Source organism: Lissotriton vulgaris, chromosome 10 (assembly GCF_964263255.1).
Source record: "Lissotriton vulgaris chromosome 10, aLisVul1.2, whole genome shotgun sequence".
NCBI lineage: Eukaryota > Metazoa > Chordata > Amphibia > Caudata > Salamandridae > Lissotriton > Lissotriton vulgaris.
In genome coordinates this window covers 544,762,667-544,783,631 of record NC_141698.1, presented here as the reverse complement: position 1 = coordinate 544,783,631, position 20,965 = coordinate 544,762,667, and the positions used below count along the sequence as shown (strand labels likewise).

At 48.4% G+C, this 20,965-nt stretch overlaps 1 long non-coding RNA gene across 1 annotated transcript; it reads right to left on the bottom strand.

The window, feature by feature from the left end:
• Positions 1 to 7,435: 7,435 nt before the first annotated feature.
• LOC147688496 (uncharacterized) lies at positions 7,436 to 16,411 on the bottom strand. Its single transcript, XR_015300503.1, has 3 exons — positions 16,195 to 16,411; positions 15,661 to 15,857; positions 7,436 to 8,256 (listed from the first exon to the last, which is right to left on the bottom strand). It is a non-coding gene; the product is annotated as an uncharacterized LOC147688496 (long non-coding RNA).
• Between the last annotated feature and the right edge of the window lie 4,554 nt (positions 16,412 to 20,965).

The following is a 20,965-nucleotide window of genomic DNA, read 5'->3' as shown; positions in this document are numbered from 1 at the left end:
GACAGGCCCAGTGGGACACATGGGGCAGATGCTGGTTGCGCACAGGTCTCATGGATACGTGGTCGGTAAAGAAGCCCTACTCCCTGAGGGTGCCAAAGGGCTCGCCTCTCGAGTACGGCTAATGCCCCATTCTTAAGGCACACACCACAAGCCGAGCTGTCTCTTCACGATGAAATAGCAGGTGCTTTCATTACCTGCCTCATTGGGCGGAGCTACCCCCTTTCAGAATCAAATGTGCGACCTGCAGATTGAAGGCATGTTAACGTCTACAGGGGTGTCTATCCAGCTGAACTACATTGTGCACTTAGCTACCCATTGATGTGCGAGTTTCACCATCACACAACTATTTGCTTATGTGCCAGGTCCGTCTTCCCGGAGATACATGCGGACATGCCAGCCAGTCACTGCAAGTGCCATGCCTGAGTGAGTAACACACAGTTTGTGATATACGTGTGGACAGGTGTGCAACGACCTTTGGGCTCAAAGGGCTTCAGCCCCCATCCCCTTCCCTGTAATGTGTCAGCCGGGGCTGAGACAGCTTTCCGGGCAAACACACAGCCGCAACGGAGTACTTCACAGGTCTTTAACAGACCATTTAGTTGTTAACGAGGCTTTGTCGTGTTTTCTCCTCTTCTTAGAGCCCCTACAGCTTCACTCTGCAGCTTGCTGGAAGACTTACTCCCCCCCTGAAATTTGACTCTAGTTGTGCATCTGCGTGTGGACATGCTAGTCACTGCACAGGCGCTGCCTGGGGGTGCAACACACAGTTTGTTAGATATGTGTGGACATGCCAGTCACTGCACAGGAGCCGCCTGGGGGTGTAACCAGGGCATAAGTCCTTCACAAGCATTTGCAATGCAATATGTCTCACATTATTAACGTTTGCTAAATAATGCAACACCAATAGCTCAAACTTTAATAATGCGAGACCTATTGCATTGCAAATGCTTAGTCTGTATTAGAGAGCAACATTTCCTGTGGGAGTTAACATGGGAAATCAATGTTTTGGGACCCTGCCCCCTTTTCCTTAGCTCAGCTGTCACAGTTTGTAAATGTTACCACAATACTGAGATAGCAATATAGGGTTATCTATTTTTTATGGCATATTTTTGGGGGGATAGTTATATTTAAAAAGCTGTTTTATTCACAATGCAGCTTAAAATGGACAATCATTAGAATTAGAATGATTTGGTTTTGTTTACCTTTCCTGAATCATGGCTAATAAAACAGTGAGAATGGTAAGGTGAACAGATGTATACAGTTTGTTACCGCATAATTATAGATAATAGAGTTACTGCATTTGCTACATACTTTGCCAGATAATTTGCAAGTTTGCAGATGTCTCCAAAAATGTTGTTTCCAAAATATTGCCAGAGAATTTCTGCATAATTTGCAATGTTTGCAATATCATTTGATAACCTCCCCTCATAGTTTGGATCTCCAGAACGCATAATCCTCGTAGCCCTGACAAAGTTATAGCTCTGCCCTGTGGTTTGGGCTGTCATTATGATGATGAAATCCATCTTTTACAGGTGACCTTGAAAATACATTACTTATAGCAGCAGACCCACAAGGGTGTCCCTCTTACTGCATAGCCCTCAACTTCAATTCTTTTGAATTTCTGTGCAAGGGCAAGGCAGAGAAGTTCCAAGGAAATGAAGTGAGATCACCCCCTTGCCGAAACAACCATGTTCCATACCATGATGTATAATACTGTAATTACAAAAAACACAGTTGATGGACAGAATGTAGGACAATGTCATACATTCACCCCAGTACAAGGATCTGGGCCTAAATCCATCGTTTTTTTTGCACTCCACACCACCCTGGTTTAGACACTGGTTATATGCAAATCAGCTCTGACCCTGTGCCTCATGGGAACAGTCCAGTCCGAACTACCAAGCCATGTCTTTCCCAGACCGGAATCAAGCATCCAAGGACCGGTTTCTGGCTATCAGCCTTCATCAGCCTGGATAGCTTGACTCCAGTGGTGTGGAGAGCCTGGGGCTCACGTCTGAGCATACCCAGCCCACTCGGGGTGAAAATTGCAAAAAACACAGTTGATGGACAGAATGTAGAACAATGTCATACATTCACCCCAGTACAAGGATCTGGGCCTAAATCCATCGTTTTTTTGCACTCCACACCACCCTAGGTCAGACACTGGCTATATGCAAATCAGCTCTGACCCTGTGCCTCACTGTACTGTAATTACTACTGTAGCCAAGTATGAAAGGACAGAAACTGATATGGCACATCTGATTTTTCTTTATTCACTGCCACAATGGTCCATGTATTTATAATTACCTTTGAAATACTTACATTTCCGTTGTAAAGGCATGCGTGATAAAAGCATTTGCGTAGTAAAATTTTACATTTAAAGGCATGCTTTGTAATCGACGTGTATGTGAGGCATGCGTAATAATGGCATGCGTGGTTCCGTCATACAACCTCCACACAGACCTGCCTGAACTACAACAAGCATTTGCAAAGCAAACGGTCTCGCCTTTGGGACCTTATATGTATTTAGCTATGCAGCACATTAGCCTGGGTGATGAAACATCTACTGTTCTTTAACATGGAGTGAAAGTAAGCACCAAACTGCGTGACATGCCCAGTATGGGAACACATGGAGAGAAATATTGCCTGTCAGTGGGAAATGGTATTGTCCAAAGCTCTGTTTTTGATATAAAATCAGGGCCTTCGGTGGTCATATCACTGAAAATACAAGATTTGAAAAAAATAATATTGTCTACCGGTGCTCTTGGTAGACAATTTCTTTCCTTTTTTTTCCACCCCCCACCCACATCAGGTCTCCCCCAACTCTGGCCCGATGAGAAGTACCTATAAACCCCCCTTGTACAGAACAACCAAACTACCCCCTACCCACCCTCCCAAAACAATTACAATAACTACACCTCAAGCTTGTGCTTCACTCAAAGGCGGAGGTTGCCAACAAAGCTCAGTCAAGCAACAATGTGCAATTACAACCCCCTGCAAACCATCAACTGAGAATACGCATTAGCAAAAAGGAGATTGTTCCCCCCGCCCATTGGTCCTATGTCGCGTGTGGTCCAACTCAGTTCCCACCGTAATACGGCTCAAAAAAGCAGATCAGAAGGGGAGGGGGAACAATGACCTAAAGACTACCAAATAGTAAAAAAGACCTAGGCGGTCTACCAATACGCCTTAAGAACAGTAAGGACCCAAATTAGGCAGTGTCATGGTCTATCCCATATGTATGATTAAATCTTATCTGTGAATCGGTCAGCAAACAAAAGTTCAGTCTTGGTCGTCCAAGGAACCTCCGTCTGCCCCCAATACTGCATTGCTGTCCGGTTCGTGGTGCTGCCCCCTGGCCCAGTCCTTCAAGGCTTTCTGTAGGGCCTTGGGGTCTGTGAAAATGTGTGATTGTCCTTGACGGTTGACACGGAGCCGAGCCGGGTACAGCATTGCATAGTCTATGTTGTGCTCCTTTAATTGTCTCTTGAGTGGTACGAACCGACAACGCGCCTCCTGGACCTGAACAGGGAGAGTGCAGAGTCCTCATAATGCAAAGTTTGTTTCTCCCTGGCTACTCTCAGTGCTACATCTCTATCGTGATAGTTCAACAATTTCGCAATTATCAGCCTCGGGGGAGCACCGGGCGATGGACGTGGGCCCAAGGTGTGGTGTGCCCTTTCCATCACGCACATGGAAGAGAAGGCGTTGATGCCCAAGAGCGTGACCAGCAAATAAATTGTTCCATGTTGCCTGTCGGCGTTGACTCCGGAAGGCCTGTGATCCTCAGGTTGCACCTTCGAGACCTCGCTTCCAGGTCCTCGGACTTATCCTGCAGCACCTGCAACACCTTGCCCAATTGTTTGTGGTCTGAGTGCAACATCGTTTGTGATTCTTCCACCTCTGTGATTCGGCGCTCGGCCATGTTAATACGCTCAGCATGCTTGTCAAGCCTCTCAGCCATCCTGTCCATATGGTACGAGAGAGAGTCCATCTTCATTCTCAGGGCAGCTAGTGAGGTCTGTAGACCCTTCTCCATCGAGGCAAGCATCGCATTGATGTCACCATCTTGTGCCCCCCGTCCTTGATCTCTACCACTCTCATCGGCAAACTTCTCACGTTCCCTAGGTTTGTACTGTTCAAACGACAATTTAGGTTGTGTTCTATCCATCGTGCCCATCATCTCAAACCGTTGCAAGTCTCAACTGCGCTACGTGCACCAACGTTGAAGGGTCAGATGCAGCCCAGGAATGCAGTAGGGTAGGGTTAAGACCAGTACTCTCTGAGTGCAAACGACCTGCGACGATCTCCACAGGCACACTGACGCAGCAAGCCCAGACTCGCCAATTACAGCAGCCTCTCAAGCGGCAGGCGGTGGTAGCTCCAGTAGCTCTACAGCGTAGGCCATGACTATCAATGAGCGTCTCTGCCTGTCTCCCCTGAACACGAGACAGCCTCCAGCCACTGCAACACCTTGACCGGCGAGCAACTGTAGATAAGGGCGCCCACCACAGTAGTGATATTTGAACAGGTTCCCAGGGACTGCTTGTCCTGCTGTGACTTTAACTCCTGGGATAGTCTAACGAGGGCCAAGGGCCATTCCAGGCAAAGATTGTCTCCCCAGATCCTACCAGCACCATGCAACATCTCCAGCCCCCGGCTAGTCTTGTTCCTGGCACTGTCCAGTTGCGGGTACCTCCAGGTTCCGAGGCAGCAAGGGAGGTCAGTCTGGTGCCACCGCCGCTGGCGCCGTCCATCATCCAGCTCCTCGAACTCCCCAGATTCAAAGCGCCCACCGGACGCAGCCTCACCAGCGATGCACTCACCTTTCAGTCGCAGCGTGCACGGGCTGTGGGGGCACCTTAATATTGACCAGTGCCGGGAACGATCCCCCTACTTTGGCCACGTGCCTATCTTTGCCGGCTCCGGGAAGGTCCGCGATCCGGCCGGGCCACATTTCCGTCGGGCGTGGAGAAATGCAGGAGGCCAGTGCTGCAAGGCCTTGTTCTCGCACCATACAACCAACGGCGACCGCGTCCAGTCAGCAGACAAGTCCTAAGGCTGATCTTCAGAGCCCACAAAGTACATACACATATAAGTATATACTAAAGTATATACAAGAGGTCTTGAATGCTCGACCTAAAAAAAGGAAGAAGGTGTGCAAGAGTCATCAATTTAATGTACACTGTGAATGTGCCAGCACACGCATCTTTCATCATCATTACCAGTAGCGGCCCGTACCCTGCCAAAGTGGCGAGTTGGGACAGAGGAGGGAGGTGGAGGGCGGGATTGGTGACAAAAAATAAATAAATAACTTAACTCAACGCTGTAGCCGCACGCCGTGCTCTTTCACTCTTCTTCGGGGTGAGCTCCAAGACTGCACTACTGCCCAACCTGACACTGCATAAAAGCAGCATCAGGATTGGTCTGAGCGCTGTCAACTTGCGCTCCCAGGCAGACTGGGAGCCTGTGCTGCTCTCACCAGCTCTAGCAATGCAGCTGGGGCTGAAGAGAGCTTCAGTGTACCTGATGGTTTGACGGGCAGAGACGGCCGACCAAAAAATCATGCGCACTGTAGCAGTGCCCACCACTCCCCCACAAGCAGTGTCATCCCCTGGAACCGCCCCCAATACTCGTCAGAGTCCTTGGGGGAGGTTCAGGGAGGGATTAAACTAAAACTATAATAAAAAAGGTTTAAATGCCTTTTTTTATCGTTTTATTGGAGGGTGGTGGCGGGGGGGCCCTCCACCCTAATGGTAGGGCCGCTGCTGATCATTACTAAGTGACAAATATGAACCAAATGCTGTGTGCCCGGTTTGCTGTTGCATCGTGTTACCACAACCACCAACATGCCATCAAACCACTCAGTGTAAAGATTTATTTTTTAAGCTTGGGATGGTGTCTCAAGCTAAATCTGCAGATTTAAGGCTTGCACACACGACCTAGTGCATATCTAACAGCATCAAATCCACATACTACGTCATATACAGGGCTGCTCAATTCTGATATCTCATATTGATCACGATAAAAGGACGAGAACCAATTTCAAATCTTGAATAAAACTACATTAGAAGAATTAGTGCAGCATGCACCTCTTGGCTGGCATTTAAAGATTGGGTGGTCTAGTCAAATAAAATAGCATGCACCTCTGAACAGTACTTAAAAATCAAGTGAAGCATCCAGCAAGCAATAATGCCTAGAGAGGCTGTTATGTGAAATATGAGGGCAACTCCAATCTGAGTATGGTAACACACCAACTCAAACTCTGGGTTGTAAGATACACAATTTCAGAATGCAGGGGGGGGGGGGTCAACTTCCACAGATTTCAAAATGGACAACAGTGTTGTTAATTCGCATTCACTTTTTAAATTTATATGATAATCATTATTGTCCCAACCATTCTACAGAATCATTCATTCCCTCCGATTCAGTTTGCAGTCAAATAATCGCAGGAAGGGCCATTGCATATGTTCCTGTAATTTGCTTTTTGCCTCACTGTCTATTTTAGACTATCACCATTGCGGCCTTTCTCTTCAAAGTGTTAACTGGTATTGCTGGTAGCACCACTTGCTTTGCCCACTCCTAAGTACATATGACTGTTTGGCCGGCCAAACTTTCATGGGCACTTTACATTTTCTCAATGCAGACTGCATTCTAGCTTGCGTGTAGAACATGCCGGCGACCCCATTCCCTGGCTGAGCGCTGATCCACGGCGCTCAGACCAATCACAATGCTGCATTGCAGCGTTGTGGTTGGCTATCAGGAGGCTGGGCTGCATCCTACTGCAGGTCGGAGTCGGCAAGAAGAGGATGGAGGAGAGGCAGCGGCTGGCTGGCCATCACAAGTATGTGTTTTTTAAACTTTTTTCATTCCCCCACAACTGCCCCCGCTCCCCCACCCAGGTCCTGTAGCAGCCGCTACTGGTTAAGTCGCTTTTTCCACATTTCAAAAGTGACTCACCGGCGGCGCAATGGTCTTGTAAATAAGCCCCCTTGTTTCTTGTAGCTTAATTTTTAGCATGCACCAGTCTGTTACTGGGATTGGGACATCTTTTAAAGGACATTCGTGGAAATTGAGGCTTTTTATCCACCTCTAATATATTCCAGTGTTCTCCTATATTTCTCGTAATCTGATTGGCAAGAGGATTATATGTGAGCACAGTAGTGCCTTATTAGCAGAAGTAATGCCTTTTCAAGTCTTGCCAGTGCCTTCAAGCTTTATAGCTGATTTAATCATTTTACATTTTAATCATTTTGCAGAACGCGCTTCACCCAGCCACCTTTCCCCAGGGGTGTTGGCTCGCCCTGCACTCAACCTCATGCCTCCAGGACCCACATGATTTCCAACAATGGGAAGTGGGCTCTGAGAATGAAAGCAAGATGTGGCCTCTTTCTATAACATTTGCCTGTTCACCTGCCCCTAAAACCTACTGCAGATGGCCACTCAAATGTATTTTCTGAGCTCAGAATCCATTCTCAAAACCAAGTGACTACATATACATACAATTAACCTTTTGAAGTGCATTGGACTTCTTTTGGCAATGTAAACAAGCCCAAACCATAAAAGGGGCCTATTCTAAAGAAAAATGTTAATTCCTGGCAATTTTAGTATAATTCAGTTCAACAGATTTTTTGCTGTATTTTAAAGAGCAAAGATTCTACTTTTGTTTCACCCCAAATATCTTTCTTGCACCTTAACCAGTCTGCACTAACATCAAGCAACTGCCAAGTTTTGTGCATAGTTGTCAAACAGCATAAGACTTATTATCAAATCATTAAAGTGCTTAATTTGTGTCAGAAGATGCAGGTGGTGTGGTGAGCACCAACACTAACATTTTGGGCTTCAGGACTTACTTTTCATCATCTAACTTTGACAACGAGTAAGATAGAAAAAGTAGAATCAAGGGGGTAGAGAATGCTAGGTAAGCAGTGACAAAGGAAGAAAGCAGGGATAAAAATGAACCTACGTGGGTGAGATAAATAATAGATGTGGGTGAGCCACTGATGCCTGGCTCTGGCTCAGCTCGAGGTCCTCTTGGACCCTCAAACCCAAAACGAGCTGAGCTTTTATGTGGCTGCTGCCTGCCACCACGCTCTAACCTCAAGGCCAAGAATGAAATACAAAGCAGTAATCTTTGATGTAAAACAGGAGAACAATAGTGATCTTGCAGTGAGTAGGCGGCTGCCTGACCTCACACGCGATCGTGTTTTTGAATCTGTGCTAGTTTTAAAATTGAAATCCTGCGCTTGTGAATTACTACATGCTGGCAGCGCTCCTTAGTTTTTTTTTAAATCGTAATCACTTTTAAACTTCACTTGCATTGTTGGCTTGCACGCTCAGCTGTTACCCGCTGTTACCCGCCGCGGTCCCCGCAGCTGCGGCTGTTGGGGAGTATGGAGATCGACACAGACACCGACACTGAAATAGTGTGAAAAAGGCCGCTTTTATTGAAACAGGTGCACATCACAATTACAAGGCCCTTGGCCTAATGCCTAACAAAACTACAACCTCACTATACAAGATGTTACCTATGTTACGCTACCCCCACTCCCAAGGTTCTCCCACACAACATTAAAAACCTGCCATTCAGTACCACATACTGTGACCTTTCTGTCTTGACCTTTGAACTTTGAACGTTACCCTTGGTGTGACCTTCCAGCCTTTCTCTTTGACATTTGAACTTTGAACTTTGACCTTTGACTTTTGAACCTTTGGTGTGACCTTTTAACCTTTCCCTTTGAACTTTACCATTTTACCTTTGACCTTTCAACCTTAACCTTTACGACTATTAACCTGTCACTAACCTAATTTCCTAAAGCACCTTAAAGATCCTACCTCGTGAACTTGTCTGCCCGTACCCTTTCAGCCTGGATTGCCTCTGTCAATAACAAATAAACTTGGCAAAAACATGTCAACTTGAGTGCTAACCGCCCTTGCACCTGCTTCAAGCGACAACCCTAACACCAACACATATATCCCCTGCACACCTGTTCCAATACAAAGCCAACCAAAAAATGAGATTGCTAGCCGAGAAATAAAATGTGAATTAGAGAAACAGCCCAAAATGGAAGGGGAGGGAGGGCGGGAAAGAAACAATTCTAGAAAGCTGGGGACCAGCTACCGGAAATACTCAAAATTGTGACAGGGACACACAAAATGGAGGAATAAATATACCTTGGGCTAGAAAATAGCCCAAACAGCCCAAAAAAGCCCAACCAGACCAAAAAACCCAACCAGCCCAAAAGGAAGGGGGAGCAGAGTCCCGTGCTGCTCCCATTCCCCAAACATCCCGGGGGGCAGACCTCCCTACGCTCGGCTGCCCCCCAAGACCCCTTTGGGGAGTATGGGGATCGACACAGACACCGACACCGAAATAGTGTGAAAAAGGCTGCTTTTATTGAAACAGGTGCACATCACAATTACAAGGCCTTTGGCCTATTGCCTAACAAAACTACAACCTCACTATACAAGCTGTTACCTATGTTATGCTACCCCCACCCCTAAGGTTCTCCCACACAACATTAAAAACCTGCCATTCAGTACCACCTACTGCGACCTTTCAGTTTTGACCTTTGAACTTTGAACGTTACCCTTGGGGTGACCTTCCGACCTTTGAACTTTGAACGTTGACCTTTGCCTTTTGGACCTTTGGTGTGACCTTTTAACCTTTCCCTTTGAACTTTTAACTTTACCATTTTACCTTTGATCTTTCAACCTTAACCTTTACGACTATTAACCTGTCAATAACCTAATTTCCTAAAGCACCTTAAAGATCCTACCTCGTGAACTTGTCTGCCCGTACCCTTTCAGCCTGGATTGCCTCTGTCAATAACAAATAAACTTGGCAAAAACATGTCAACTTGAGTGCCAACTGCCACCCAGAAAAAGGGGGGGGGGCAGACTCCCCTTTTTTCTGCCCCCCAAAAACGGGGAACCAATCGAAACTCTGCAAAAGAAACCTGCACCTAACACTCCGATCCGACGAGAAAAGGGAACCACTAAAAACCTTAAAAACCATCCTACGATTAAGGAATAATGCAAGCCACATGAGCGCCGAAAAACGAATTCCTGGTAGCACAAACCCCTTCCAAGTCTTCCAATTGTCATGTGTACAGACCCAACCGATGCCCCAAATGGCCAGTCCACAACCCACCTGGCCGTCGCTCAACCGATGGAATGACTCACCTGTACGTAAAATCCTAACAACTTATCTAAAGAGGGTAGCAGCTACATCCCCCCCAGACCCCCCTCTCCTCACAAAGCCATGTGCCAAAAAATATGTAGAGAGTCACACTAAACACAAAAAACGCCTCTCGTTCGTGCTAAACTCCCAATACCAAAGCTCCTCCAGTAACAAAACAGACACCCAGGAGCCTCCAACTATGGCTGAACCTGAAAACAAAAATTGATCAGAAAATGAAGAATCTAGAAACACCCCCCCCCCCCCCCGGACCAGAACACATTGCTAACAACAGTACATGCCCGACACCCTAATACCCAATGCCTGCTATGCTCCGAAACCATGGGCAGCCTTCCAATACCCTGAGTGCCAGCAAACCCCACAGCAACGTGGTTAACCTAGGACCAATTCACCCCTTTGCCACCCCAATGCGCCAGAACAAACCCCTGCCCAGAGAAAACTTTCACACAGGGAAGAGCCACACGTCCCAGAGACCAAGCCTACATACCTGCGCACTGCAGCCCCACCTAACCCTCTACAGACATATGTAACATGTCTAAGAAAAACCTACTGCCAGGAGACACCTAGGTGAAAAATATAACCTAAGAGCTCGGATACCCAAAAGGCCCCAGAAGAAAACAAGCCTGTTCATAAAACAAGCGTACTTCAAAAACCCTGCCTGCAAAATACAGGCAACGCCCCTAAACTGAAAAACCTCCCCTGATCACCCCCTTGACTCCTCCCGCTGACAAACACCAGATGCCATAAATTGTCTCCAGGCCAGAGAAAGAACTGCCCAAGTAGGAGCTGACAAAGAACCTACCACCAGCTGAAAGACCCTGCATTGAATACATACCACAGCTGTTCCGGTATTGCGGTCAGAATCCTATCCACCTAATTGGCCAGTACACAGAAACCCCTCCTCTGCGAATGAGACCAAGCAGCAGCAAATTTCCCAGTTCACACCAGGGATAAAAAGTGCCCAGAACGCTATATAAAGCCTAAAGCAGCCAAGAACAAACCTGCAACCGATTCACAAACTGCACAACCCTAGCCGCCTGCTTGTAGATAATTTCCACCGCTGCCAAGATGTAAATCCTGAACAAAACTTGCTAATGTGCCGCTTCCTCACCCCACGGCGACAAAGCCACCAGCACAGGAAAAAAGGCTAAAAAACGTCAATGCCCCTCCCACCAAAATACCACAGCTCAGACACGACCCCGAAAACCAACTGCCTAGTCAGAATATACCACACCCATCGCCACCTGCCGGTCCTGAAAATATTTGAACATCCCACTGAAAGTCATCGTTTCGAAACCATAGTAATCTGTCAAAGGAATGCAAAATTGACCTCCTCATGAGCAGGTCCACCTACACACCAGCCAACCAGCGGATATGGTGTAGAGGCAGCTAATGACCTGACATTGCCCTACCCAATCTCCTGCAAAAAGTCCTACCAGCCCTGACTACCCTACAGGCAACATAGATATAGCTCCACAAAAACTGGATGTCCTTCGGTGTTAATTTATGCTTGCCCACCTTCCTTCCAACAACACCAACATTTTCGGGTTCTTATCAACCGACCCCCGTGCCTGCATTCCTACCAAGTCAATTTCCATGCCTAAGAATGACATGGTCGACATGGCCCCATTGTTTCTCTGGTGCCAAGAGCATCTAAGTAGTGTGTTACCAGCCTCGGACCAGTGTGCTGTGTAAAATACCCCTGAAAAAAGGTGCTGAAACACTTAAACAAAGCAGAAGACATTGAACAATCCATCGGAAATGCCTTATCCACATACCACCGTCCTTCAAACTGGAATCTAAGAAGACCCCAATCATCCGGATGTACGGGAAGCAAGTGAAATGAAGATTTTATGACGCCTGTCGCCATATCTGTAAGTGCGCCCTCGGTCACAACCAATGACATAGCAACTTAAACTGGGAAATATGACACTGGGGCTGCCTCCTTATCCATGAAAATATTTACTGAAAACTCCTCAAGCCACGATAGGTGTCATCTTAGTCCGTACAGACCCCATTCTTCGTTGGGAACATCCCTCCCAATCGAAGAAACAAATCAAATCATCCACTGGGCAGCCATCAAAAGGACCTGCCAACCCTCCTTCACGGATTTCTATGTCCAACTTGTGTTGCACCCCTGCCATATGTTAAAATGTTGACTTCGAAATTGTTTGGACACCGCCTCCGCTGAGGCCCCTTTTAACACCAACGAAATCCCTCTTCATAACTCTCCAACAGGGCCTGCTCTGCTTCCAAACCCTCATCTTCCCTAGACCCTGACGCCAAAGCTGTTAGTCCGACTGGTGTAGAAGCTTTTGGGCCCATGACCCTGAAATTCCTTACCGCCCCTACCACCCGGGGATTGTTGTTGAGGCCCAGATGTGCAAGCACCTGTCCTGTGCCACTGCTGGTTTCCTTGCACCCTGCCTTCCCAACACCTAACCAAGCGGTGTTTCCTTCCGCACTGAGAGAACTCAGGTATGAACTTACCATACTCTCTTGTGCCTAAGCCTTCATAAAAACTCCCCTCACGCTCCTGATCCTGACTGTGTAGCTATTGTCCTATCCACCCCTGCAGGGTAGGCATTCCCTGAAGGGGCCGGCACCTACAGTTAACCACTTACGGTAAGTATAGGCCTTCCAGTTTACATTTGTCAACAGCACCGTAAGCCGCTCGGCCAGCTCATACCTCTCTTCCTTAGACCCTCCTTGGACCGTATCTCCTTGTGAAGTAGCTTCAACCTTTCAACGTTTACCCCCCCCTTCAAACGTGCTCTTTCGTGGCCAACATCAAATGCGCACCTGGGGGCTTTTTGCTACACTCATGTACAGGAGGTTTTTATTAAACCTTAGCTCTTTACTCTGCAAGGCTCTTTACCTAGCCCCTCCGTCCAGTATTCAAGCCACTCTCCACTTAGTGCCTAATGCCACCACTTCACCAGTCCCCACACCTCAGACTCTAATATAATTACCCATGTGGAGCTTACCACCCGGCTCCTCCCATACATCATCACCCTTTGTCTCCACCGACACCATTTTTGGTTTGGCCCGTGGAACAACCTTCTCACTCCGCTCGGTCTCTAATATATTTACCCATGTGGAGCTTACCACCCGGCTCCTCCCAAACATCGTCACCCTTTGCCTCCACCGACACCATATCTGGTTTGGCCCGTGGAACAACCTTCTCACTCCGCTCTTTGACCGATTCACCTACGGAGCTTACCACTCAGCTCCTCCCAAAAATACTTCACCCTTTGTCTCCACTGACACCATTGGTGGGTTGGCCCGTAGTACAACATTCTCACCTGGCTCTAACAAGGCTGCCCAACCAGGCGCCGATCTCCATGCCATTTGCTCAACCGGGTCCACCGTCTGAGGAACCCTCACCAAGGGCCGCGCTCTCATCCGGGCCCCAACGCCGCTCCATCATAAAACCCACACTGCGGGCCTCAGCCGACCCAACATTGCCTACACCAGCCCTAGCGGCCTGTGAAAATACTCCTGGCGGGGAAGCCGCTGTACTCGCCGGTACTCCCCCCTGCGGTGACTGCAGCATCTGTTTTACGTTGGGGTCAGCGAGGTCGCCCCTGACCTTCGTTTGCTGACCGCGCCGCCGTCGGTACGGAATGTGCCGCGCAAGGCTCCACCCCCCCTTCTCCTCATTGCATTGGGGCCGCACTTCGCCCTGCTGACTGAGTCCTGTTTTTCGTTGGGGCCAGCGAGGTCGCGCCTGACCTTCGTGTGCTGGCCGGGCCGGGCTCCCCTGCCGGTACGGAATGTGCCGCGCAAGGCTCCACCCTCCCTTCTCCTCAGTGCATTGGGGCCGCACTTCGCTCTGCTGACTGAGTCCTTTTTTACGTTGGGGCCCGCGAGGTCGCGCATGACCTTCGTGTGCTGGCCACGCCGGGCTCCCCCGCCGGTATGGAATGTGCCACACAAGGCTCCCCCCTCCCTTCTCCTCGGTGCATTGGGGCCGCACTTCACCCTACCGAGTCTGCCGACCTACGCGCTCCTCAACCTATGAAAAACAAATTTGGACTGGAGTGCTGGGAGCGCCCAAAAACTAACTGGCCTGCAATCTCCCCTGGCCCCAAGGACCACCCTCGAAAAAACCGATCAGCACCCTGCCCCCCAGAGCCATAACTCACCGTACTTATCCGGGAGGGCGGCGGAGGGGGAGGGGTCCCCCTCCTCCACATCCCCACTCCACACAAACAACCTGAAAAAACCAGGCGCGGAGGAGGCCCCCGCATGACGAACTCCCCACTCACCATAACCAACCCCAAAAGACCCCAACCTCACTTCCTCATCACAATGACTGAAATGCTGAAATGCGCCCCTTAAGGGGGGCTCACTCTGGTGGAAGGGTACTAAGGTACCTGTAGCCCCCCAAACCCAGAGCCTCTAAACCCCTTTCACCCAAGAAGAAAAGAGGATCTATGCTCTCCCAAGCGTGCACCCCTGCCACCGGAACCAATTCCCCCTCTGAAAATCCAAAAGATCTCACCTCATCCTCTCCCCCTTTCAGGACCTGCTAAGGAGACACCCTGAGGCTGAAACTCCCCCCACCCCCCAAACTGGGCCCATCCCCCCTCCTACAAAAACTGGCACCCAATGACACCACCCCACCCCCGCTTACCTCGCCCCCGCTGCCTTCGCCACCGGACATGATATGCCACACCGGGGCCGCTTTTCTAGACTGCAGGCGGTCCTGCTCCAAAACCGGGTTCATTGTTAGGCGTTTACGACGTGCAAGCAGCCAACGCCGTTGTTATGTCTCCAATTAATAAATCCCTGTGACCTGCTCTGTCCAGAAGCCGAAGCACTTAGAGCCCCTAAAATCTCCTGATGCCATCGAAAGACACTTGAAAACTCCACCATAACAAGCCAAAAATAACTAAACTTCAGCACAAAAATTCCCCTGACTAAAATAAAGAAAATTCCTGACTAAATGCTCCCAGCCACCAGGTCACCAAAGAAAAAATTCTAGAAAGCTGGGGACCAGCTACCGGAAATACTCAAAATTGTGACAGGAACACACAAAATGGAGGAATAAATATCCCTTGGGCTAGAAAATAGCCCAAACAGCCCAAAAAAGCCCAACCAGCCCAAAAAGCCCAACCAGCCCAAAAAGGCCAAACAGCCCAAAAGGAAGGGGGAGCAGAGTCCCGTGCCGCTCCCATTCCCCAAACATCCCGGGGGGCAGACCTCCCTACGCTCGGCTGCCCCCCAAGACCCCCTTTGAGTGGAGGGTGTGGTTGTCAGAGAGCAGACCACTCACGGAACATCACCTGGGTAGAGGGGGCGGAGTAGCTTGCCGCTGGGCACCCCACTTAGCTGGATGCTCGCATAGTGATCATAAGGGATTGCGGTGAGTGGGCGGCTGCCTGACCTCACATGCGATCGTGTTTTTGAATCTGTGCTAGTTTTAAAATTGAAATACTGCGCTTGTGAATTACTACATGCTGGCAGCGCTCCTTAGTTTATAAAAAAATTGTAATCCCTTTTAAACTTCACTTGCCTTGCTGGCTTGCACTTTCCGCTGTTACCCGCCTCGGTCCCCGCAGCTGCGGCTGTTTGAGTGGAGGGCATGGTTGTCGGAGAGCAGACCACTCACGGAGCATCACCTGGGTAGAGGGGGCGGAGTAGCTTGCCACTGGGCACCCTAGTTAGCTGGATGCTCGCATAGTGATCACAAGGGATTGCGGTGAGTAGGCGGCTGCCTGACCTCACTTGTGATCGTGTTTTTGAATCTGTGCTAGTTTTAAAATTGAAATCCTGCGCTTGTGAATTACTACATGCTGGCAGCGCTCCTTAGTTTAAAAAAAAATCGTAATCACTTTTAAACTTTACTTGCCTTGCTGGCTTGCACTCTCCGCTGTTACCTGCCTCGGTCCCCGCAGCTGCGGCTGTTTGAGTGGAGGGCGTAGTTGTCGGAGAGCAGACCACTCACAGAGCATCACCTGGTTAGAGGGGGCGGATGAGCTTCCCACGTCGCACCCTACATAACTGGATGTCAGAGTGTACGTGCAGCGGTCGCGTGCAGCGGTCGCGTGCAGCGGACGTGCGCAGCGGGCACGCCAAAGGCATGCCCGTCTGCGCCCGTCTGCGCCCGACCGGGCCTAGGGGCTAGGAACCCTGGCCAACGGCAGGTGTACTCAGCAGTTTCACTCCAAGCCTTAAACTCAACTGATCGTACTATAAGTACCAACATCCTAAAGAAACTTAGCCAATTAATCATCTTAAAAATGAAAGGTGATAACACACCAAACCATTGTCCAGGAAAACCAGTACACCAAGTAAAATCAACTGCCAATAAACAGACAAAACTAAAAGTGGCTACCCTCAATACTCGTTCCCTACAAAAACATCACCTTGAGGTCTTTGCCCTACTTCAGGCTGGAGACCTTGACATCTTGGCTCCTACGGAAACTTGGTTAGGGGAAACATTTACACCCGACATCATCTCTGCCCTACCGGGAGACTATGACGTCCTATGGCACAACCATAGCGGTAACACAAGAGGGGGGAGTGGCCATTTTCTTCAAAAAACAGCTAACAGTCACTAAAATACTAGCAGAGAATAGTGACAACGCTGACCTCCTCGGTGTAAAAATCTCATTCACTAACCACTGTCTCGTACTCTTGGCGGTTTATTGTCCCCCAAGATCAACCCCACTGTTTAACGACCTCTTTCTCGAAATAATCTCTGATCTCTGTACACGTTACAAAAATGTACTGGTAGTTGGGGACTTTAACTAAAATTGGGACCTATCACCCAAAAACCCTGTGGCCCACCAACTGGAGTTATTCATGAATACGCTAGGTCTCCATCAGATGGTCAAAGGCCCCACACACAAAACAGGACACACTCTAGACCTTGTCTGGACTTCTCAACCCCGGTCCAGGCTTATAGATATCAGCCCTTGTGTGTGGTCTGACCACTCTCCTATCAGCTGTTGGATACCGACAGATACCCACCTGCCCAAACCCCCTCCCAAAGGGAAAACGGTACGGAAATGGAACTTAATTGAACCCACATTGCTAGAGAAAACCCTCCTCAGCCCCCCACCCCCCCCCCCCCCCCCCACCCAAGGCTGTAAAGGGCAACCTAGATCAGGAATGCGAAACCCTCACGAATAGTCTACAAGCAGCGATAGACCATGTTGCACCCGAGAAAAGGGAAAGGATCAAAGATAAGGGAAAAGGGGCACCCTGGATTAATAAATCATTAAGGAAAACAAAGACAAAGCTCCGCCACACAGAGAGGCGATGGCGTAAAACTAACGACCTAGCACAGCGAGAAATCTACAAAACCCAGCTCAATCTATATAAAAAACTCATCACTGCCACCAAAGCAGAATACTACGAGACCAGAATCACTACAGTGGCCAACAGACAGAAAGAGACCTTCAGAATATTGAAGGAACTCAGCCAAAAGGCGGAACAGAAACCAGAGGACAACAGCATTGACTGTAACACATTCCAAGCTTTCTTCCTGCAGAAAGTGAGAGATATCCTCTCTGATATTGATAATATCTCGATTAACTATAGCCCCACTCACCTGCCTCAGGAACCCTCCTCAGATCTTAAGCTCACTAGCCTCCCCACACTGGACCCTGTCTCCCTCCGTCAAATCAAGACTCGAATTAAAACAGGTTCCCCTTCAGACCCCTGCCCCCCCAAATTCTTCATAATGGCACTCCCTGCCTTGGAAAGCCATATCATCTCCATCCCCTAGAGACTGGGTATATGCCATCTAACCTAAAAGAAGTTAGAGTCATACCCCTTTTAAAGAAATCTGGGGAGGATGTGGCCAATCTTAAAAACTATAGGCTCATATCCCAGCTTCCCTTCCTCGAAAAAGTCCTGGAGCAACATGTCCTCCAATCACTCTCTTCTTTCCTGGAGGACAACCAACTCCTCCACGCTCGCTAAGCAGGCTTCAGAGCACACCACAGCACTGAGCTGGTCATGCTGACAGTGCTTGACGAGCTTAGATCGATGGCTGACAGTAAAAAGCCCAGTGCCCTGATCCTATTGGACTTATCAGCGGCGTTTGATACGGTCAGTCATGAGATACTACTGACCAGACTTTCAACCTTGGGCATCAATGGTCAAGCGCACCAATGGCTCAAATCCTTTCTATCTGGCCGGTCCCAAAGAATTCAGCAGGGTGAGCAGATATCAGATAAAGGGCTGCTTAGTTGCGGCGTCCCTCAAGGCTCCGCTCTGTCTCCACTACTCATTAATATTTATCTGCAACCACTGATAGCAGCTTTAGCCAACATGGACTGTAAAATATTCAACTACGCTGATGACACTCAACACCTCCTCAGCATAGACAACACCTCCCTCGCCCAAGCACATGTCCAAAATGTGCTCAGATTTACAGTGAGTTGGATGTCAGCAAACTCGCTGAAAATCAATCCAGACAAGACAGAGATCTTGGTCATCCCTTCTATTAACTCCCCCTGGAATGATCACTTATGGCCCCAGGAGCTAGGGCCCCACCCCTACCCCTGTACCGGTTGTGAAGAGCCTTGGTCTAAAAATCTAAAAGAGCTCTCAATGGCCAATCAAGTCAGCTCGGTGGTCTGTACTTGCACTGGTCTGATCAGACAGATGCGGAAACTCGTCCCTCTTTTGACCACCACCTTACTACAAATGATAGTTTCGGCCACCATCGTTTCAAGGCTAGATTACGGCAATGCCTTATACATGGGCCTCCCCCAGAAATTAGCCAACAGACTTCAGGTGGTCCTAAATGATGCAGCAAGACTGGTCTTCAGGCTCCCTAGAAGATCCCATGCCACCCCGTTGCTACACAAACTACATTGGCTCCCCATTAGGCAGAGAGCGAAATTAAAAGGCCTCTGCATCATCCATAAATCAATCTATGGCCTTGCCCCAACTTATATTAAAGAACGACTGGAGGCTTATGTGCCTGGCCGCACACTACGGTCCTCCAAGGCTGGTCGTCTATCCTGCCCCCGGTATAAGCTTACATCAAAAGGAGGCAGAGCATTCTCTGTCTTGGCCCCCCAGCTCTGGAACGAGCTTCCTGAACATTTCCGTAAGGAACCCTCCCTGCTTCATTTCAGGAAACAGCTCAAAACTACCCTGTTCAGAGAATCACTTAGCAATGCTTAAACTCACGCATCAACCCTGTGTCGTCTAGCTGCCCACCTTCTCTCTACCTAGCGCTGAGAGACCTGTTGGTGATTCAACGCTATACAAATGTCAATTAACAATAACAATAACAATCTATTGGCAGAAATACAGAATATAAAACTAGGAAACTCAGTTTCAGTCCTGGCTGCTCTGCTTGATTGTGTGATGCTAGGCGACTATTTATTAGGACTTGTTAGAACCAGCGCATGTGCTGGTCTGGGAGACATTTAGAAACTGGTTTTTAAAAGTGCTACCAAAGCCTTTTGCTGGCTACCAGCGTGCGGTCACGCGTGCCTGAACGTGCACCGGCCATCTGGCTTTTGTAATGGCTCATTAAGCCATGTTCCTCCACCCCCTCTCGCATTCTGCTCTCAGTACCCCCTCCTGGCTCCCCCTCTCTCTTCGTCAGCTTCTGGTGTGATGTGATTTCTCTTCTTCAGCTTCTGATGTGATGTGATCTGATTTTTGTTTTTTAAACATCCAAACAGAAGGTCCTGTTCCTGCGCTTGTGTTAAACCAATAACATGCGCTGTCATGGGGGTTGAGCCTTGCATTTACACTGTGTTAAGTTAGCATGAGCTTATTAGAAGATTAAACGCCATTTTCCTTTCTGCTGCCTTTGCACACGGTGCATCTTATTATAAATGTTTAGCATCTAGAGGAATGTTTTGCTTCACACGAGAATAATATGTTTTTCTATGATAACAGCTTGGCTTGGTAAGCTTTGTCTGAACAGTGAGTGCCGAGGCCTTCAAGGTTATTTCAACACAGTGGTTGTTGTTCGGTTTGATCAGCGCACGTTCTAGACATAACATATATGCAGCTGTGGCCACCTCTGATTTTGGCGTGTTTAATAATGCACTGCGCTGGCATGCTCAGTCACACTTTGGAGAACATTCACATGCAGAGAGCTGGTGTAGAAAATGATGTGATCCATTTCTAATAGGACCAGAGGTATGTGGCCGCCCTTGTAAACCCAAGAGACCTTCTCTAGATATAAAATAACCTAATTATTACTAAGGTGAGTTTTGGCACACCCTAATTCACTGAGGTTCCAAGTCTCTATGCACAGTTCTGTGTAGGAGCAGAAACCCTGCTACATGGCGCCCAATGCTGGTGGTCTTATTACATGACACTTGAGTAGTACATCATTCAGTCCTTAACCCCTTCGCTATTGTCTCCCGATAACAGTGGTGTCGGACAAACCTACCTATAGTTACATAGGTCTTTTCAAGCTTGAATCTATTCAAACGGTTTCCTTTCGAATTACTACCCAGTTGTGCTACTAAGTTTTACATTGTAGCTTATTGTTTTCTGTGTCACTATGGCTGACATTGTTATACCGCAGTATAGTCGCATTGCGGTTCACAATCATTTGCAAGCATACAATGTTGGTTTGGAGGGCATGGCAGTGATTTTGGTAGTAAGTGCTGAGGTTGCTTACCCGTTTGAGATATTCTACTCTTGGGTGACGTTTCCTGCAGTGGAAGCAGCTACGCAGGTTTTTCACACTTACACTCACACAGCTGTGCCCCGGGACTATGTCCCTTATAGGACACAGGAAATTCGGATTTCTACATGGCAGCACCG